Here is a 21,368-nt window from a genome sequence, read left to right on the forward strand (position 1 = left end):
GCCAGCAGCAGTGCAGAAGTAAGGATGGGATGGGATGGTATTGCCACCCTTACTTCTGTGCTGCTGCCGTTGCTCTCCGGCTGCTCAGCTCTGAAGGCAGTGCACAAGTAAGGGTGGCAATACCGTGACCCCGCCCAAAATAACCTTGTGACCCCTCTTGCAACTCTCTTTTGGGTCGGGACTCCCTGTGAAATCTGTATAGTGGAGGGTGAAAGCACCCAGAAGGCCAGATGTCGTGGTGGGAGACCAGATGTTACGGTCTATGACGTGTTTTTCCTGGCCATGAATTTGGTAGGGCCCTACTTATATAAGAATGGCCGGTCCCTCTGTCACCCCTGCGCTGGCTGCCCTTCCCATGCAGAGATCCTTTTCCCCGGAGACACCTGTTTTTCTCCGTCTCCTGCATTCCCCAGCTCTGCTCCGGTGAGATGACTGCTTCTCAGCACAAGTGACTCCAAGCCCTGCCCAGTGTCACTGCCTTAATCCTGAGCGTGGGTCACAGGGGTTAATGGGCTGGGATGGAAGAACTAGCTGCCCTCTCATCCAGCTCGCCCAGCAGTGTCAGACTTTCCTGAGGCTTGGGAGAGTTCAGGGAACCTTTCTGCCTTGGTTCTTCTCCAAGAGCCTCTGCAGCACCTGGTACCGGGTAGCATGGGAGGCAGCAATGGTGGAAGGAAGGCTGTCCCTGGGTGACACATGACAGTCTATTGCCCCACAAGGAGGCTTCATGCTGAGCCAACCTTCGAGGAACAGCCAGCCTTTATCCTGGGGCTTCGTAGGGTTCCGGGTGGATTGGGCCATCCCAGCTGCACTGCCAGGATCCGGCCAGGCTGCCCAGCTTAGCACCCAGAGAAGGCCAGGACCGGGTGGTCTGGCTGCTACAGTGGCTTTCAAGGTGGAAGAAAGCCAAGGTGCTCCCCAACCAGTCTGCTGTGCACAGAAGCCATGCAGTTCTGGTCAATGAAATTGTGGTTGAACCTGAATTCCAGACAACCCTCCGAGGGCTGACGCAGCTGGGGAGGAGTGCATTTGGTCAGCCACATGCTGCTACACTGTGTGTGAGTAGTGCGCTTGTGTACAACTGTGTGTGTGAAAGAGAGCATGTGCTGTGAGTGTGTGTGCAGCTCTCCCAAGGTATGGGCTCACACACAAGAGTGTAGGAAGAAAGGGAGGCTGGCTGAGGGGGTGTTTTGCAAGGCTGCAGTGTCTGGAGGCTGATAGAGAGCTCTTTCCATGTCTCTGCAGTAGCGAGACCTGGGCATCCCCTGCAAATCACAGGACAGGAGTTGTGACCCGTACAGCTGCTGTATAGCAGGTCCCAGGTGTGCATGTCGAGGATGCACCTTAGCGTTGGCTATTGCAAAACTCCTGTCTTTTTGCACGAGTGGAAGGTGTGATTAATTTCCTGGAGCCACTCACCTGACATGAGGGGTTCAGTACTTGAGTCCAGGGGGTGCTGAAGCAGAGAGGGGGGGTGGGGGACTGGCCAGCTCTGAGGACCCTGCGTAGGGTTGCCTCTCTGAGGGACGGAACATCCAGACATCTGGTGTGATCCCGAGCCTATGAAAGTGGACAGCTGCCCGCATGCACTGAGCCATTCTCATTTCCTGGGACCGCTGCCTCACAGCAAGGGACGATCCTGGGAAATCCTGGACACGTGGCGACCAGCGCTGGCTCTAGACCAGGCGAGGAGCGGCTTCGGTGCCCCCTCATTGTTAAATGGCTGGCTGGGGGCATCCTAGGCGGTTCAAGGAATGTGCCATTCTCTGAAAGTCTGGCCTGTATAACTGATGCAGGGAGCAGGAATACGCTGTTTGGCCTGCAGTCACCACTGGGCTCCTGGCTGTTTTGCTGTCACTAACAAGGAGATTGCAGTGAACAGCTGTCCAGCTTGCTCCAGAACAAGGAAGGTGGATGGGATTTTATTAAGGAGCAAGCCAGGACCAGCTGGATAAATGGGATGCTTAGAGCTCTGCAGGCTCTGTCTGAATACGTCCCGGGTGGGAATTATCTGCTGTCGTTGTTACTGGGAACCACCACCCTCCTTACATGTACGTTCAGTGTCCCAGGCAGCCTTACCCCACCCCCACCCAGACAGCTTCAACCCCCAGCCCGCTGTAGCCTTCAACTCTGCAGTCCCTGAGAACCATTCCTTAGTCCCTGCTGGGCATCTGGACCACTCTGCTGCCCCAGCATGCAAGTGCACACTATCCTGTCGAGGCTAGTGACCGGGCTAGAAACCTGTGGGTGTGACGCTGGGAGGAGAAGCTGTGCCCGGGGGATAGGGTCAGTGGCCACTAGGGATCATCCTGTGCCTTAGGTGTGTCATCAGGCTGTGAATTCTTTCCTGTGCAGCAGCCCAGGAGGTTCCTACAGATCGTCATTCTCAGGAAGTGGGTTTGTACAAACTCCAGGTGACACTCTCACCACGGGGCAGGAATCCCCCTTGGTCCCATGTGTGATGCGGGGACTGCCGCCATTGCTGAGGCAGTGAAAACCCAGCGGGACCACAGGCAGGCACACTGGGGAACCTGCCAGGAAGGAATGGACAAAGGGAATCCTGGCCTGAGAATGAAACCTGGGACTTCCTTCTGCTTTGTGCTTCATGCTTAATGAATGGGGGCAGGATACCAGCAGTGCAAGCTTCTGGGGTAGCTCCCTTATGACGAGATCCCCCTGAGGTGCAGCCTGGGACTGTGCCCCCTGAATTCTCTCCAGCCTGGACTGTCTCTCACAATGCTTTGCTAGTGACCAGCAGCAAACCCCTCCAGGTGCTGTGATCACTCAGCACAACCACATGTGGAGCCCCACACCCAGGTAGACTGCATGAATGCTCTCAGAGCCACTCATGAATCATACAGAGAAACGCACCAGCCAAATCCCCCCAGCTCCCAGCACTATACCCAGAATATACCATCTTGCCCTGCTCAAGCTGGGCAGTGCAAGTTTATTAATTGGTTCCCCACTTCACCAATGGAAAGTGGACAGACACCAGCCTCTGCAAACCTGAGCAGATTTGCCCCACACTTCATACAACTCACTGGTAAAGATAAACAATTAAAAAATGTATGACTATAACATGTAGATTTTAATTAAGTGATAAGCAAAAAGTCAGAGAGGTTACCAAAATAAAATAAAATCTAAGCACGAGTCTGAACTCTCAGCCCTATTCAACTGGGCAACACTAGATGAAGCAGTTTTTCTCAGCCCGCTGGATATTGCAGTCCTTAATATACAGGTTTGTTCCTTAAACCTGGGCCAGTCTCCTCCGCTGGAATCTTCTTCTCAGTGTCCTAGTTGCTTGCAGCGAAGATGGGGGCAGGAGAAGGGCTCAGTATGTGTCCACTGTGTCTGTTTTATACCCTCAGTCCATGTGCTTGGGGAGCACAAGTCCAGGCATGTCTGGGGGCATTGCTGAGTTCCCAGGCAAGGTTGAGCAGTTCCCCATGTGTGGCCTCACGCAGGTGAGTCAAACATTGGAGCTCCCTTGCTGGACAATGGCTGTTGATGGTTGTTTGACACTTGCCCGGGCATTGGTTACTTTCCTTGTTGCTGTCTCTGGGGAGCTAATATCTGGCTGATTCCCCAACTTACAGCATGTTTTAGTGACCACCATATACCACAGTCTCATAACTTCACATGCATCAATGATACACATCTATGGAGAGAGAAATGACTTTCAGCCAATCAGAACCTTTCCCCAATACCGTACGTAAAAATCTGCTTTATACGTAAGCGCAAGCGGATATGAAAAGGAGGCCTATGGGGGTTGCAGTAGGCTCCCCCAAGGTACAGAATATCACAGCCCTGCCCTGGAGGGATGCTCCCTGAGCAGCAGCAGGGCAGCAGCGGGAGCTGGGAAGCAGGTCTGGAGCAGTGCCAGGGTGTTTAAATGATGGCATTGCCCCTCACCTGGTGAAGGGGGTGTCTCAGCTGTCCAAGAACCAGACCAAACTCCATGACACACTAGATGGGCTCCATTATGCCAGGAGCAGCCTGTACCTTGAGGATGGGTGAGTTCATGCCCCTTCAGACTGTTCCCAGTGCTGCCCAGCTCCTTGGCTCTGCTGGTTCCAGACCTGCTGTGGGCAGCCTTCCCTCAGCCTGTGGAATCCAGCCCTGGGTGGCCAGGGCAGAGGAGCACCCAGTGGGATCAGACACGCAGCTGAATATTATTACCGTGGCTGAGCACAAACTCATTCACTGTTTGCAGGTAAGACAAGAATGATGAGCCCTAAACGGTACTGTGTCAATAATCTCTTCATACCCCCACAGCCAGCTAGCTCTGTCCTGCCATAAACTCATGGAGGAGGCTAAGCCCTGGGCTTGGCACTGGGATAAAGTCCTGGATTTCCCAGCTTCTGACCAAAGAGTAACAACATTTAAACATTGTATTTTTCCTTTAATATAAATTCTGTCCAGCCCTTGAGCTGCAGGTCCTGTGCTTTTAATTACATAGTTCATCAATCCTTCTGCTGCTATGGTATAGCGAGAGGCCACTTCACCCATGAAGGGTGATTATCTTTTATGAGTGTGGAAGATCTATAACTCATGAGCAGCAGTGGAAAGAAAATGAGGAGAGAAAGGGAGTCCCTTTTCCTGGCTTGGCTACTCTGGTTATTCTAGAGGAAGGGATCACTCTGAATTAAACACGCTCACCAGACTAAATCAGCAAAATCAGAATGAGACTCAGCCTAACTGCAGTGTGGGGCCTGATCCTGCCCTCATGCCCACCGGCTGGAGCCTGGTGCAATGCCTCGGATTGCACTAGAATTAATCCCCATTAATGCCACAGGGGAATAAGATCAGCACCTCAGGCCAAATCTTTCAAACTTGGCCAGTGATTCGGCTGCCCAGCTTGAGAGCCCTTGAAGGAGGCTGATTTTCATGAAATCTCATTTCTCCCCAGCCCTCCCCAGGAAATCAGGCCCCTTCGAGGGCTCCCAACATCTCCAGTTAGTCTTACAAACCTTGGCCTCCCTTTTAGGTCCGGCACATTTCACCGCCTCTGCCCTGCACTGTTCCCAGGGACTGTTTGGGGAAGAGTCTCCATCCCTAAAGTTACCCCCCGTGGGAATAGGGTTGGCAGGGAGCAGGTTTGCCAGTGAGTGGGGTGTGGGTTTGGTTTCATGGGACAGGTGGGAGAGTGGAGAGAGATACCCAGGAGATGGATTGGTTCTGGGAGTCTGGGATCGCCCCAGAAGTGAGCTGCACCTCTCCAGGAGGCAGACACTGGAACTAGGCATGGGACAAAATCCATGGGGCTTGGTGGGGTTTGTTTCTTGCAGCTCATGTGGCAAACTTCTTAATTAGCAGAAAAGCCTGTTGGTATTTTTTAATTTTAAATGAGCCCCTTTGCTGTCTCTGCACCAGCCAGCTCTGACGGGCACAAGCTGGGGAGGTCTCGCCAGGACCCCGCTGGTTCTGGGGCTGAGACACCCCACCCAGGAGTCCACGCCCCATTGTGCTAGGCGCTGTACAGGCAGATGACCCTATAGCCTGCATGACCTGAGTACCCAGGTCAGAATCTTTCCTGCCTCTTTGGACTTCTGGATTTCTTTGCTGTTTGGCTGCAACCTGTGGTGGTTTTGGACCAGGCTGTAGGCTGGGCCCTGGAGCCCTCCTCCACTGCACAGCTGCTCGTTAATTACTAGGGGCCCTGGGGCTCCAGGCTGCCTGTGAAATGCAGTCCACTTGCCGCTGCCCCTCTGGATCCTGCTGCTGGACCATGCGCTGCCCTGGCTGGGGGGCTGGAGAAGCTGCGCTGGCACAGGGACGCACAGGACAATTCCTCTGCATGGCACCATGTATCCTGGCTGCCCCAGTACCAGATGCCCCAGAGGACCCAGAGTTGAGCTGGTCTCTGGGTTCCTGGAACGGGCCCATCTCACATGCTGCATGGAGCTCACACTAGCCACATTGGTATTGCATGCACAGCTGTCCCTTCCTTCCGTGCCTGGCCTGGGAAATCATTAGCTGCATGTGAAAGCAGGGCCCATCCAGCCATGGCTGGGGTTACTGCCCCTCATAGGGCAGGGTGTCGCTGGCAGTGGGGGAGGCCAGGCCTGCACAGCCAGGCCACACAGGGCTGAGGCGTGCGGGTGGGTGCTTGGGCCGGGCGAGAAGGGGATGGATTTAGCTGGAGCTTTCTCCCTGGACTTCAGCTGAAGCTGCAGATGGGGTGGTGCCTGATGTCCCACTCTGAGTTCCAAAACCCTAAGCCAGGGAGACTGTGCTAATATTCAGGAGCTTTCCCCCTAGTAAAATTTTATAGCTCCTACAAGCGGAGCCAGACAGCTGCCAGCGGCTCATTTTGGGAAAATTTATGATGATCTTTTCTCCCCAAACGTCTTGCTAAATTTCTGCTTATAGTTCAGTGCAGAGCTTTGGAGCTCATGGCACATCTGGAGCGTGCCGGGCTGTGGCACTGGCTAGGGTTGGCCAATGGGCTACTAAGTTTTATAGCCATTTGCAGGAGGTTACACTTTTCAAAGGCATGATTCACAGCCAAGGTACTGCGCACACTGGGTCCAGGGCCTGCCAACAGATCTGTTTACAGGTCACAGAGCCGAGGTTAGCACCATATAGGGCCTGTACGGGATCAAATGCACAAACCACCCTGCATGCTGGGCAGCCGGCTCAGTCTTCAGGCTCAGGTCAGTAATGAGAGCAGCCAGGCTGCCCGGGCCCAGTGCTGGACAGGAGTGTGCAGGGCAGGGATAGCTCCTGGGGGCTGTTAGCCACAGTAAATAGGAGACAGTGTAGTTCACCTTTGCAGCCAGAGTCAGCGAGAGAGTCACCTGAGTAGGAACTGGAGCTGGGCCCATGGCTGGATGCCAGCTCCAGATTGGGGCCAGGAGCAGACATTAGGGAAGCAAAGTGGCTCCAAGAGTCCTGCTGGGAGGTGAGGGAGCAGGTGCTCTGGGCTCCCCTCAGCTTACCCTGGTCTGAGGAGGCTGCACTCCAGCTCTGACAGCACCGCCTAGGGAGGCATCATTCAGGCCAGGATGGGCCTGCAAGGCTGTGGAGCTGGCTGTGACAGTGCTCAGGAGTCCCCGGAACCTTGGTGTGCTAATAAACGCAAGCGAGAACTCGAGCCGCAGCCTCCTTTCTCCTCATCCCCACTTGCAGCCTGACTTTGCAGCCCTCAAACAGACATGCCCCAGAAATGCCCCTTCTCCTGCGTTCTGCCTGTCACGGGTGAATGGTACCAATCACTGCCATTGCTCTGGATGCAAGCACAGCTGCTGTTTGCTTTGCAGAGCGAAAGGCCTGGTTTTCTACTGGGCCGGAAAAGCGGGCGGGGGTTTGGCCTCTCTGGGATCTCAACGTATGCCTTGCAAAGCGCCCCAACGCCACGGCGATGGGTGCATATAAACACTGGCAATAATAATCCATAAAGAGTGGACGCATCAGTAATGTGCCCTGAGAGGCCCTGTATTAACAGGTGTCCATGGCTGGCCAGCACGTCAGAAGATGTCACTGAACATTAAATCAGCAGCTGGTCCTGGGACCCCCATGGGAAGTCTAGGCGGCCTTGGGACGGACTCCAGAAGAGGTAAACTGGGGGTGAGGCGTATCAACAGGTGAGGGGCTGGTGATTTCAGAAGAGGACTGTGTGTGGTCATCTCTGCGTGGCTCGTGGATTGCAGGAAGGCATTGCTGGTTATCAGCCTTGTACGCAGCATTCACAGTTACCTGGTGGATACCAGTGAGCAGAGCTTGCGTTATGCGGTGCCCATCAGAATGCCCAGGAGCTGCAGCCTGCAGAGCTGTACAGATAGGTAGGAAAGGATGGCAGGACTCCTGCACTGGGAAGGCCAGCCTGGGTCTGTGACTCAGAGCCCACGAAGCCCCAGACAGCGTCAATCACAATGCCCGGGGGTAGGGGCCTTGCTCTCTTTCCCTCCATTTCAGCTTGGATGAATGTGGGTGGTAACCGGGTTGGAGAGCCCAGACTTTGAGAGAGCTTAGATGGCCACCATGCAGGCCCCAGGAACCAGTGTTACCCATGCGCTGCGAGCCAAAGCTTGCTTAGTAGGACCTCCGACCCCCAGTGCTAGAGGGTAAAGTACCAGCAGTGTTACCATTCCTATCACAAGGCAGACCCTCCCGTCAGCTGCCAGCCCTGCCTTTCTCTGGGGAGACATTCGTCCTGCTCCGCTAAGCTTCATATCACGCAGGGGGATCTTGGGCTGTTCAGAACAAGCCCAGTTAAAAAGTAATGAAGGGCAAATTTCGTTTGGAGGCAAAGCACTTTCTGTCCTTAAAGGCACGAGGGACGAGCAAACCAGTGCAGCCCCGGTGTCTCAGGACTAATTATTGTGACTACCTGTGCAGCACCTGCTTTGAGTCGTCTTATGAAGGGAGCTGCATGTCCCTGTTGAGAGACCACCTCCCGTTCCCTCATTAAAATGGGCACAATTGGCTCTCAGCCCATAACACATGGGGTGGAACTGTGAGAGTAACACTTTCCCTTGTTACTTGTGGGCAACTTTATATTGTAGCCTGACAAAGGTTCAAAATCTCTTATAAGACCCATTTTTGTAGCGTTCCCAGGTCTGTTCATTAGTCAGATTATATCTGCTGCATAATACATTGTTGGGTACTCCTTCCACCCCTCTGAATTCCTTCGGGTTCCTGGATTCATTCCAATTGCAACAGCCAGGTAAAGGTTCCAAAGCCAATGTAAAGAGCAAAGGTGATGAGGGACGTACCTGTTGTTCTGTGGTGCACAAGCACGTTCTAGACAAATTTTTCCTAATTAAGGACAGACTTTCATTGGGAAGATTTTCTCCTCCTAGCTGGAACAATGATAGCTCAGTGTGTTTGCCTTAATTCCAGTGCTTTGCTTTCATGTGCTGAGGCACCTGGGGAATAAATGAAACCAGACTATACAATCGTTAGTGAACTCTGAGTTCCTGTAACCCCCATCCTCTCACACTGTATCCCTCAAAATTCACTGTCGGTTTTCATTCCCAGATGGCCTCCTCTCTTGGCTAGGTGCGTATTCCCCAACCAAAGTTTGCAAATCAGACATGAGTCGATCCATTTGAGACAGGGAGGGGCATGTGGCCATGTATCTGCCCTCCCAGCTGTAGAGTAGCTCAGGGTGGTGAGATTTAATCCAGTCACCCTCACTGACTGAGTTTGAGACCTACTCTCAGCGGGCATTGGAGAACGACTGACTGCTAGGCACAAATATCCTTTTCGCACGAGTAGCACAGCTCTTCCAGCTATTGCTAGTCCACTCCTGGGGGGCTGGGTTGTCTTAATGTAGCTTATGCAAAATGCTCACCCACCTGAAGAAGAGCAGATACCCTGGGCCACTCTGAATGATGTCCAGTAGGCTTCTTCAGCCTCAAAGGGGCAGCAGGCAGCAGGCACTTCAACCCTACGTTAAATCCGGAGGGGCTGAGATCAGTCTGGGGAGGGTCAGAACCATGGCTTGAGCCCCTGGTGTGGGCAAAATAAGATTGGAAGAACAAGATGACTCTGTAAAATGTGGTTGTATTTTCCATCAAATCCATGGATACCAAATCCAGCCCAGAGTTACCACCATCCCCAGGACGCACAGCAAATGCCAAGGCAATCTGACGAAGCATGTGGATTTTAGAGCGCTTTAAAGACTGACTATTTGAACAGAAAGTGATGTCCAACTCTTACCTGTAGCAGAGCTTGTGTTCTGCTATTCTGTAGATATTTCCTTTCCCCCAAGCAGTGAGAGAGAGGAAAGGCATTCCAGTACTGAATGAGCAGTAGGAATTCAGAGACAACATAGCAGCTGAATTTACTAAATCAAATGTTCGTAATTCTATATTTAGGGTGTTGTCATTTAACTGCTATGAGACGGCTACACAACGTAGGGTTGTTTTTTGCTGTGCGTGAGAGAGATCCACTTGTAGATGTGTTTCAGACACAGATGTTTTGTGAAACCTAGATGAACTTTCCTGACTCTTTTCTTTCAGCTTTCCCCTGCTAGCTCCCAAAGTTCCTGGGCCTTGGAAGAACTTGATGAAAAAAACCGAGGGACACTGACTTGCAAGAGAAAAAGAGCCAAGTGCGAGAACCCGCCATTCTTGTACTGGGCTAACAGAGTGAGAGTGCATCTGTCTCTGTCTCTATTTCAGTTTCTTTTTGGATTACCTCTCAGATAAACTAAGCCACCACCAGCCTGTAGACTTGCGTCTCATGGTCCCAGTTCTGAGGTGCCTGAGTGGGGGAGTTCTCCCAGCAGCTCTGGCTGAATTGCTTGGGGGGCTCTCCAAGCGCTGCAGGGCAGCTCACTGCATCTCAAGTTGAGCGCCCTCCTGACGCAAAGAGGGGCACTGCAATATTTTTATCTCGATTTCATGTTTTGAAGCACATTCCTGAGGGAGGCTGGGCTTGCCGTGTTCTGCTCTCTGCAGGCCAAGTGTGGCCCCACGGAGGCTTGCCTCAGTTTCCCCTCTTCAGCACTCCTTTAATAAACTCCACCAGTTCTGAATCGCTGGCACACTCCCCTTCCAGGTCCAATTTATTTACATAGAATTCAACACAGACTCAGTCCCTTCTCCCACAGAGAAATCCAGGTCTTCAGCTTCACGCGCTGGCTGGAATCTTTTTGTCCCTGAAACCTCAGACTCTCCTGCACTCTGCAGCCTGGTGTGTCTCTCCAGGCGCTCCCTCTGTTGGTGTGATTTCCCGCAGGTGGGGCCTTCTCAGAACTCTCTCCTTGGACAAAGGGTTCTGCTCCAGCTCAGGGCTCTGGGTGCCTCGCCTTCTCCCTTTTCTCTCTTAAAGGAACCAGTCACCCAGTGACAATTCCTATGTACAGAAAGCTGTAAGTGCCTGGTGAACCTGGGACTGTGCAGGCCAGTGCCAGGGGTCACACATGCCCTCTTCACATGCTACTATTTCACTAGGAAGTCTGTGACAAGGCAAATGAGCTGTATATGAAGAATAGGTTGTCACAGAGTGTGGGGAGTCCGGCCCTGCACCCCTCTTCCTGGGACCCAAGGTGACTCTTAGCCAGCCAGTAAAACAGAAGGTTTATTGGACAACAGGAACACAGGTTACAGCAGAGCTTGCAGGCACAGTCAGGACCCCTCCACCGAGTCCTTCTGGGCTTTCAGGGTGCTTGGATCCTAGCTAGGATACCCTGAATTCCGCCCACACAGCCCCAAGCCCAAACTCAAACTGCTTCCCTCCTGCCACTCCCTTCCTTTGTCCCCTTCCCGGGCAAAGGTGTTGACCTTTCCCCTCCCTTACCTAGCTCAGGTTACAGGCCCTGGCATCATCCATCCCCTAAAGTCCTCCCCTGCTCTCCCACTCCCCACACAGACAGTCCCTACTGCATCACATCTCTCCCCCCTTCGAGACTGAACTGAGCGGGGTCACTCTGCCCAGTGACCTGGGGAAGTTCAGGGCCCCCTCTCCGGGACAACGCATCCGCTGTCAGGTTGGCACTTCCCTTCACATGGACCACGTCCATGTCATAGTCCTGCAGGAGCAGGCTCCACCTCAGGAGCTTGGCGTTGGCTCCTTTCATCTGGTGCAGCCAGGTCAGGGGAGAGTGGTCGGTGTACACAGTGAAGTGTTGCCCAAAGAGATATGGCTCTAGCTTCTTAAGGGCCCACACCATGGCCAGGCATTCCTTCTCGATGGCCGCGTAGCTTTGTTCCCGGGGTAGCAGCTTCTTACTCAGGTACACGATGGGGTGTCTCTCCCCCTTTTCATCCTCCTGCATTAACACTGCCCCCAGTCCCGTGTCTGAGGCATCGGTGAACACCATAAAGGGTTTGTCAAAATCTGGGTTTGCCAGAACTGGGCCACTAACCAGAGCCTCCTTCAGCGCCCGGAAAGCCTCCTGGCACTGCTCAGTCCAGATCACCTTGTCTGGCTTCCCCTTTTTGCACAGTTCAGTGATGGGGCCGGCTATGGCACTAAAGTGGGGCACGAACCTTCGATAGTACCCCGCCATCCCAATAAAGGCCTGGACCTGCTTTTTGGTTTGGGGAGCAGGCCAGTCTCTGATCACCTCCACCTTGGCTGGTTCCGGCTTCAGGCAGCCGCTCCCCACCCGATGGCCCAGGTAAGATACTTCAGCCATCCCCACCTTGCACTTCTCAGCCTTTACTGTTAACCCAGCCTTTCGGAGTCGGTCTAGGACTTGTTTAACCTGGGACATGTGGTCCTCCCAGGTCTGGCTGAAGTTGCAGATGTCGTCAATATACGCCACGGCAAAACTCTCCATCCCCCTCAGTAACTGATCTACCAGGCGCTGGAAGGTGGCCGGTGCTCCCTTGAGGCCGAAGGGCAGGGTCAGAAACTCATAGAGCCCCAGAGGGGTGATAAAGGCCGATTTCAGCCTGGCATCTACGTCCAGCGGCACTTGCCAGTAGCCTTTGGTAAGATCCATAGTGGTGAGGTACCGAGCACCTCCCAGCTTGTCTAAGAGCTCGTCAGGCCTGGGCATAGGGTAGGCATCAGATACGGTGATGGCATTGAGCTTTCGATAGTCCACACAGAACCGGATTGACCCATCCTTCTTGGGGACCAGCACCACTGGTGAGGCCCAAGGGCTGGAAGACGGCTGGATCACCCCCAAAGCCAGCATGTCCCTGACCTCTCTTTCAAGATCCTGGGCAGTTTTACCAGTGACCCGAAAAGGGGAGCATCTTATAGGGGCATGTGACCCGGTCTCCACCCGGTGGACAGTCAAATTAGTGCGTCCAGGCTGGTTGGAAAACACCTGTCGGTATAGATGCAGCACCCCCCTGATCTCAGCGTGCTGGCCCGGGGTCAGCTGATCAGAGAGGGGAATCGCCTCCGGGGGGAACCAGCTTTTGTCCCAGGGAATAGATCTACTAAGGGGTCATCTCCCTGCCCCTCCCAATGTCCACACACGGCCAACACCACATTCCCCCTGTCATAGTATGGTTTCATCATGTTCACATGGTACACCCGACGGTGTTGTGCCCGGTTTGACAGCTCCACCACATAGTTTACCTCATTCAGTTGCTTGATCACCTTGAAGGGCCCTTCCCAGGCGGCCTGGAGTTTGTTTCTCCTCACGGGGATGAGAACCATCACCTGATCCCCGGTGGCGAAGGCACGAGCTCGTGCTGTGCGGTCATACCAGACCTTCTGCCTCCTCTGGGCTCGAGCCAGATTCTCCCTGGCCAGGCCCATGAGCTCGGCCAGTCTTTCCCGGAAGGTCAGGACATACTCCACCACTGACTCTCCCTCGGGAGCGGCCTTCCCCTCCCATTCGTCCCTCATCAGGTCTAGGGGCCCCCTCACCCGCCTTCCATACAACAGTTCGAAAGGTGAAAACCCGGTAGATTCCTGGGGTACCTCCCTGTACGCAAACAGCAGGTGAGGTAAGTACTTGTCCCAATCTTGCGGATGCTGGTTCATAAATGTTTTTAGCATCATCTTCAGCGTCCCGTTGAACCTTTCTACCAGCCCGTTGGACTTGGGTTGATACGCTGAGGCCCAGTTGTGCTGGACCCCACATTTCTGCCATAAGGACCGGAGCAGGGCCAACATGAAGTTGGACCCCTGGTCCGTTAAGACCTCCTTGGGGAACCCCACTCGGCTGAAAATTGTCAGCAGCGCATCTGCCACTGTGTCTGCTTCGATAGAGGACAAGGCCACCGCCTCGGGGTAGCGAGTGGCAAAATCCACCACCACCAGGATGTATTTCTTCCCTGACCGGGTCGTCTTGCTGAGGGGTCCCACTATGTCCATGGCCACCTTCTGGAAAGGTTCTTCTATGATGGGTAAAGGCCTCAAAGCCGCTTTCCCCTTGTCCCGGGCCTTCCCCACCCTCTGGCAGGGGTCACAGGATTGGCAGTACTGTCGGACATGGGTAAAGACCCCAGGCCAGTAAAAGTTCTGTAGTAGCCTCTGCCTGGTGTGCCGGATTCCCTGGTGCCCTGCGAGAGGGATGTCATGGGCCAGGTACAACAGCTTGTGACTGAACTTCTGGGGAACCACCAGCTGCCTCCTGATCCCCCATGACTCTACTTCCCCTGGGGGAGCCCATTCTCGGTACAGGAACCTCTCCTTGCAACCTCTCCTCATGGTCTGTACCGCACTAAGGTCAGCCCGGTCCCTGTGCTTCCGCAAGGAGGGATCTTTCTGTAACTCGGCCTGGAACTCAGCAGCTGGGACAGGGATAGGGACCGGCTCTCTCTTGCGGGCTGGGTCTGAGGCCGCAGCCTCTCTGAACCGTGCCCCTGGGCGTTCCCCGCTCCCTGGGTTAGGGTCCTGCACCTCGGGTGGAGTACCTTCCCCGTTGTCGGGGAGCAGTGCCCTTTGCCGACTCTGACTACGAGTCACGACCAGGGCACTCTGGGTGTTACTAGGCCAGTCCTCAAGGTCCCCTCCCATTAACACGTCAGTGGGCAAATATTGGTGTACCCCCACATCCTTGGGGCCCTCCTTGGCCCCCCATTTCAGGTGTACCCTTGCCACGGGTACCTTGAATGGGGTCCCGCCCACGCCCATCAGGGTCAGGTAGGTGTCGGGCACCATCCGATCTGAGGCCACTACCTCGGGTCGGACCAGCGTCACCTCTGCGCCCGTGTCCCAGTACCCAGTGACCTTCCTCCCATCCACTTCCAGGGAAACAATGCACTCTTTCCGGAGGGGCAGCCCCGCGCCCACCCAGTAAACCAAAAACCCGGAGCCTGGAGCATCCACAGGTGGTACGTTGCCAGCCCCCCTTTCCTGGGAATGTAGCCCCTCCTCCGATTGGGTTTTTACCCAGTCCACCCTCTGCGGGTTGGGTCTGCTTGGTCTGTCCCTGAGCTTGGGGCACTGGGCCCGTATGTGGCCTCGTTGGCCACAGCGATAGCAGCCCATATTTCGTGGGTCCCCTTGAGTGGGTCGGAGGGACCTGCCGCTGGATGTTCCCCTTTTGGGGGGGTTCTCCATAGGCCCCCTTTGGGAGGTCCCATGATGACTCTCTCTCTGCGCTGAGGCAGGCCTGCTCCTTCAAGACTCCTCCCTGCCATCCCCTGCCCGACTGTCCACAAATTGGTCGGCCAGCTGGCCTGCATGCTGCGGGTTCTCCGGCTTCTGGTCCATCAACCACAGCCTCAGGTCGGACGGGCACTGCTCATACAGGTGCTCCAGGATGAATAGGTCAAGCAGGTCCTCTTTAGTTTGGGCCCCAGCCGTCCACTTGCGGGCATACCCCTGCGCCCGGTTGACCAGTTACTAGGTATGTGACCTCACGGGTTTTACGCTGGCTCCGGAACTTTTTCCGATACATCTCAGGAGTCAGCCCAAACTCGCGGAGCAGGGCCTGTTTGAACAGTTCGTAGTCCCCTGCCTCCGCCCCTTTCAGTCGGCTGTACACCTCCACGGCTGTGGAGTCCAGTAAGGGGGTGAGAACTGCGATCCTGTCTGCAGGGTCAACCCGGTGCAGCTCGCAGGCATTCTCAAAGGCCGTCAGGAAGGTATCTATGTCCTCCCCCTCCTTACGCCGGGGCAGCAAGTGCTTATCAAAGCTCTTTGTAGGCTTGGGTCCCCCCTCACTCACCGCAGCAGGAGCCCCACTGCTCCTCAGCCGGGCCAGGTCCAGCTCATGTTTACGCTGGTTCTCCTCATGTTTACGCTGGTTCTCCTCATGTTTACGCTGTTTCGCCTTCTCCTCCAGCTCTTGCCTCTTTAACTCGAGCTCCTCCCATCTCAGCTCCCTTTCATATTCCAGCCACATCCGCTCCATGGATGCCGAGCGTTGCCGGGCGGATCCCCTGCTGGCCGGGGGTGTCACGGTGCCCTCGGTATACACTGGGCTCCTCCCCGCCCTTCCCCTAGACCTAGGAAGGGGGGGTCTCGGGAAGCCCTCGTCCGCCGGCTGACCACTCCCAGCGGAGACAGACACTGGAGCCTGCGCTGCATCTGCCCGGCTGCTTCCCTCAGAGACAGGGCTCCGTTCATTCGTGCGGTCTCCCTGCTCCAGCTGGGCAATCAGCTGGTCCTTGGTGCGTCTCCCCGGGCGCAACCCCCTCTGCTTGCACAGCTCCACCAGGTCACACTTGCACCGCTTGGCATACATCTTCCTGCTGGCCACTCACAGGCCGGGGTGCTCGCCGCTCCCCACGGTTTCCAGGGGGACCCCTAGTGCACCAGCCCTTCGTGAGGTCACCACCTCTCTGCCAGGGTCGAGCTGCAGACTCCTCCGCCCCTGGGACCGCTCGCTGCAATCCCCCGGGGGACCCTGTTACTGCAAAGTCCTTCTCACTGGGCACACACTCCCAGGGGTTAATCACCCCTTCGTTTTACTGCTCCCCAGTCACTTACTGCAGGAAGCGCTGTCCACGGGGTGCAGTATATCCCGCCGCTGCCACCAGTTGTCACGGAGTGTGGGGGAGTCCGGCCCTGCACCCCTCTTCCTGGGACTCACAGTGACTCTCAGCCAGCCAGTAAAACAGAAGGTTTATTGGACAACAGGAACACAGGTTACAGCAGGGCTTACAGGCACAGTCAGGACCCCTCCACCGAGTCCTTCTGGGCTTTCAGGGTGCTTGGATCCTAGCTAGGATACCCTGAATTCCGCCCACACAGCCCCAAGCCCAAACTCAAACTGCTTCCCTCCTGCCACTCCCTTCCTTTGTCCCCTTCCCGGGCAAAGGTGTTGACCTTTCCCCTCCCTTACCTAGCTCAGGTTACAGGCCCTGGCATCGTCCATCCCCTAAAGTCCTCCCCTGCTCTCCCACTCCCCACACAGACAGTCCCTACTGCATCACATCGGTCCATTAATTTAACATAAATCATCCCATCTGCTTTAGTCCTGGGTGCTGAATAAAAGGGAGTGGAGCCTAGTAAATGCCAGGATTCTGTGTTGCTGGTGTAGCACCACTGAAGGGCTGTGATCTTACAGAAAAGCTGGGATGCTTAGGTCAGCAGGCTCGTTAAGCCACTCATGTAATCGAAAGTTCTGTGATTTATTGGGCAATAAAACCAAATTCTTTCCACTTACTGACCAGGCTCTACCATACATGCAGTTTCCTGATTGAGTTTCATTTCCATGTGGGCAATGCACTGCCTAATGGTGTTCTAAATGTTCCCGAGGAAGGTACCCTTCACACTGCACGAGGGACTAGCCCCCACCCTGGGGACCACCCAGTTTTCCTTGGTGTTCTGACCCCAGAATGCACTGGAAGCCATGTCAGCCCCAGAAAGGTGCTCAGATGTTAGGAGATATTACCGATAGCACGTCAGCCGACAATTTACACAGATCTTAGGGACGATGAGGGTGGAGCCAAGAGTCCAAATGGAAGTTGGTACTTTACAGCGAATCGGACCTTGACCACTGAAGTCTATTCAGACACTGTGTTCTACTAAGGAATATTAGCTTTTCATGTGGATGGATGTTAATGGCCAATGGCCATTATGCTACATTCCAGCAGGAGCTCACACACGTCACTATGAATCCAGCTAAACAAGTAGGATATTTTACAATAATTAGGAAAAATTGAAAATACAGGAAAAGAAGAGCAGCTTCATACATACAGCTGCATTCCTCCAGCCTCTTCAGCCAGCATCGCACTACTGCCAGGTGTGAAGGCGGAGACACTCCCGAGTCCAGTGATGTTAGGGGGCTGAGGGAAAAGGCCTCTGCATTGGAGACACTTTCCAGGGCAAGCATTCCTTGGAACATGCTTGGGGAATACACCTCCCAGGAAGAGAGCTAAAGTGCTCATAACAGAGTTCAAAAAAGAACTAGATAAATTCATGGAGGACAGGTCCATCAGTGGCTATTAGCCAGGCTGTGCAGGGATGGTGTCCCTAGCCTCTGTTTGCCAGAAGCTGGCGATGGGTGACAGGGGATGGATCACTTGCTGATTACCTGTTCTGTTCACTCCCTCTGGGGCACCTGGCATTGGCCACTGTCAGAAGACAGGATACTGGGCAGGGCCGGCGCTTCCATTTAGGTGACCTAGGCAGTTGCCTAGGGCACCAGGATTTGGGGGGGGGTGGCATTTTGCTGCCCTCGGCGGCAATTTGGTGGCGGGGGGGTCCTTCCACGCTCTGGGTCTTCGGCGGCAATTCTGCGGTGGATCCTTCACTCACTCTAGGACCCGCCGCCGAAGTGCCCCGAAGACCGGGCGCGCAGAAGGAGTCCCCCGCCGCAGAATTGCCACCAACGACTTGGAGTGCGGAAGGACCCCTGCCTAGGGTGCCAAAAACCCTGGCGCTGTTCCTGATACTGGGCTAGATAGACCTTTGGCCATTCTAATGTTCAATCAATTTAGCTTCTCAGAAACTGACCGAGAGGTGACTGATTACGACATATCAGTGCCTGCCTGTGCAGAAAGGACTGGGTACTAAAGGGGTCTTCAGTCTCGTGGAGGAAGGCAGCCCGGGAACCAATGGCTAGTGGCTGAATCCAGACAACTTCAAATTGGAAATGAGGCACATACAGTAACAGTGAAGAGATTAACCACTGGAAGAATCTACCCAGGCAGTGGTGGATTCTCCATCTCTTGATGCGTTGAGATCCAGACTGGCTGCCTTTCTGGAAGATGCTTTGGTCAGGCACAAGTTACTGAGTTCAGTACAGGAGTATCTGGCTAAAATGCAATGGCCTGTGATATGACTGGATGATCTAATGCTCCCTTCTGGCCTTAAGCTCTGTGAGTGTGTGTCTGGGCTGGACAGGACTCTGACTGGCTTCGGTGTCATCACTGTTACTTCCTACAGTTCAAATGATGGCCCCCTGTCAAATCCCTTGAAATAATGGCTAGAAGTAGCAGCTAATACAGCCTGTGACAAAGTCATGTGTGAAATCCCTACACATACTGGGAGTCAATGAAAAAACCTCTCTGAGAACAGCAGCACTCTCTTTGGTGTGCTTTCTGGGGGTGTAATTAATTGAAATATTATTTGATCTTCTGTGTGGAAAATCAAATGTTGTTTTCCTGGACATGAATACATGTGTATCTGCATCATTCCTTTGCGTTTGTCGTTCTTCTCAAAACCGCAGTTAAAAACGGTTTAGCCTTTGTGTGAGAGTGAAAAGGCCTCAAGTCACTGGGAAGGGTTAGGTCTGGTGCTTCTCCTGGGTGAGTTAATTCCACAGATAATGGAGAGCCATTAGGGAATCCCTGTTGACTCCCATAGTGAAGCAGGTTTTGCAGCATTTCTGCATCTATTCAGGTGTCTAATTCTCAGCTCTTGGGTAGAACTCGCTTTCCTTCTCTAGCTGGTGCCTCCATCGCACGGCGCCGCTGGTGCTGCTGGTCCCGCCCTGGTGGGAGGCCCTGATGTGTAAAGTGATGGGCTCGCAGCAGATGTGTCTGGCAAGAAGCCCAGACACCCCATTGTAGGGCAGTGCCACAGATCCCCCTCGCTGGCTGGAGCATGAGCTCCTCGGAGGGTGAGCGGCGGTTGTAAAAATGGTGAGGAGCGCTTCCCTCGGTAATTAGACCACATTCTGGATGCCATTTTCTTTTCTGTAGCAGGGAGGAAGTGTGGAACTGGCAGAAATTGCCCTCGCTGGAAATCTTCCTGGAAAGCAACATGGGATTCTTTGGGTCGGCTGAGGCGAGAGCTGAGTCCCAGCGATCCCTGGAGAATGTCTGTGCGGTGTTACACAGTAGACTGCAGGGCAAGTCATTGAAGGTAATAAGCCTGAATTCAGCTTGTTTCATGAGCCTGGGATTTACTCATTTCTGGTGTCACTGGCTTCTCTGCTGCGTCCTTATTTAGCCCATCGCTGAAGCAATTACACCAAATTAGCATGTTCGCACCGGCTGGGCACTGGCAGGCCTCTCCCAGGGGCTGTGATGTGCATTGTCCTGGATCACATTACAAGCTGCTGTACATGGTTAGTCATGCTTCTGCAACATGGCTAGACATGTTCTGGCTGGACTTTTTGCCTCCAAATGCTTTAACTCTTTGCTTCCCTTGGAGATTGGAAGTAGGCAGCGCGACATGCACTTTGGGTGCCCGGCTGATTAGAAATGCTCTGGCTTCCTTCCATTTAAGTGACCTAGGTGGTCGCTTAGGGCACTAAGATTTGGGAGGGCAGCATTTTGCCGCCCTTGGCGGCAATTCTGCGACGGGGGGTCCTTCCGTGCTCTTGGTCGTCGTCATCAATTCTGCGGTGGATCCTTCACTAGCTCTGGGACCCGCCGCCGAACTGCCGAGAAGACTGGGAGCGCGGAAGGACCTGCCCACCCCCCGCTGCAGAATTGCCGCCAACGACCGGGAGCGCGGAAGGACGCCTAGGGCGCCAAAAACCCTGGTGCCACTCCCTGCTTCCTACTAGCCATCTCCAGCTCCAGCTCCTGGAGAAGAAAGTGCAAGCTGGCTGCCGTGTAAGTGTGGGGGGATGCAGCATGCAGGGTCTTGTCTTGCACTAGGACAGGAGCTGTGAAAAGGGCCAGGTCCCCTCCAGAGGTGGTTCAGATGCTGTACCAGGAAACATGGTGCAGCACAAAGAAGCAAGCTGCAGGGAACACGCAGCTGGAGATCTGAAACTCACAGCCCCTGGCTGCAGATCCTCAGTGCACATGTTGGGGAGGGACCAGGGAGGAACAAGGGGCCCTTTCTCCAAAGGTCTCTGGTTATTATGCTGGTCAGAGCCTGTGCATGGCAGAGATAGGATTCCAGCCCTCCCCCTGAGCAGAGCTCCCACAACAGGTGCGGGATTGCAGGGATCCCAGCCACGGGGGAGGGTGAATGCGGCTGGCTCAGAAGGGACTAACTGCACCATTAAAAAGCAGGGCCAGGGAGAGCTCTGGGCTTTTGCCCGCCCTGAGCGGAGTGGTCCTGGAACTGGCCTCCCTGGGCAGAGGCGTGGATGCTGGGAGCTGTGTGGGTGTTGCTCACACCTCGATTGCTGCAAATGCCTTTCCCAGGCCTCCTACTGATTGAGCAGTACTGCAAAGCGAGGGACTGATCCCTGCCCCCGACTCACGCTCCAGGCAAGGGTGGGGGGGAAGACGTGCGTGTCAGACAAGCTGGAGCAGGATGCTCCTGTGCAGTCACCAGTCGGGAAGCGGGGCAGCCTGACCCAGACGCCCGGCGGAGGAGCTTTGTGATTAACAGTGAGATGGGGAGTTTTACACATTCCTGACTCTGGTTGCACCAGCCGCATTATAGATGCCTGCACTCGCACCCCTCACACAGCCACAGGCCCCCCCATGCGTAGAGCAATCCCCCCACGTTGTGTCTCCATCAGGCTGCTGCTGCAGCAGCTGGTAGCAGTGACTGAGAGGTCTGTGGGGGGGCTATTTCCGACCCTGCAGTGCCACGGCCACAGCTCCTGCACGCCACCTCGGGTGTGACCCGTATCGGTAGCGGTGGCAGTCAAAGCTGTGAAAGCTTTAATGTGGTTTAACCTGGCATCACACACAGTGGGT

The sequence above is a fragment of the Gopherus evgoodei genome, chromosome 13 (assembly GCF_007399415.2).
Source record: "Gopherus evgoodei ecotype Sinaloan lineage chromosome 13, rGopEvg1_v1.p, whole genome shotgun sequence".
NCBI classification, from domain to species: domain Eukaryota; kingdom Metazoa; phylum Chordata; order Testudines; family Testudinidae; genus Gopherus; species Gopherus evgoodei.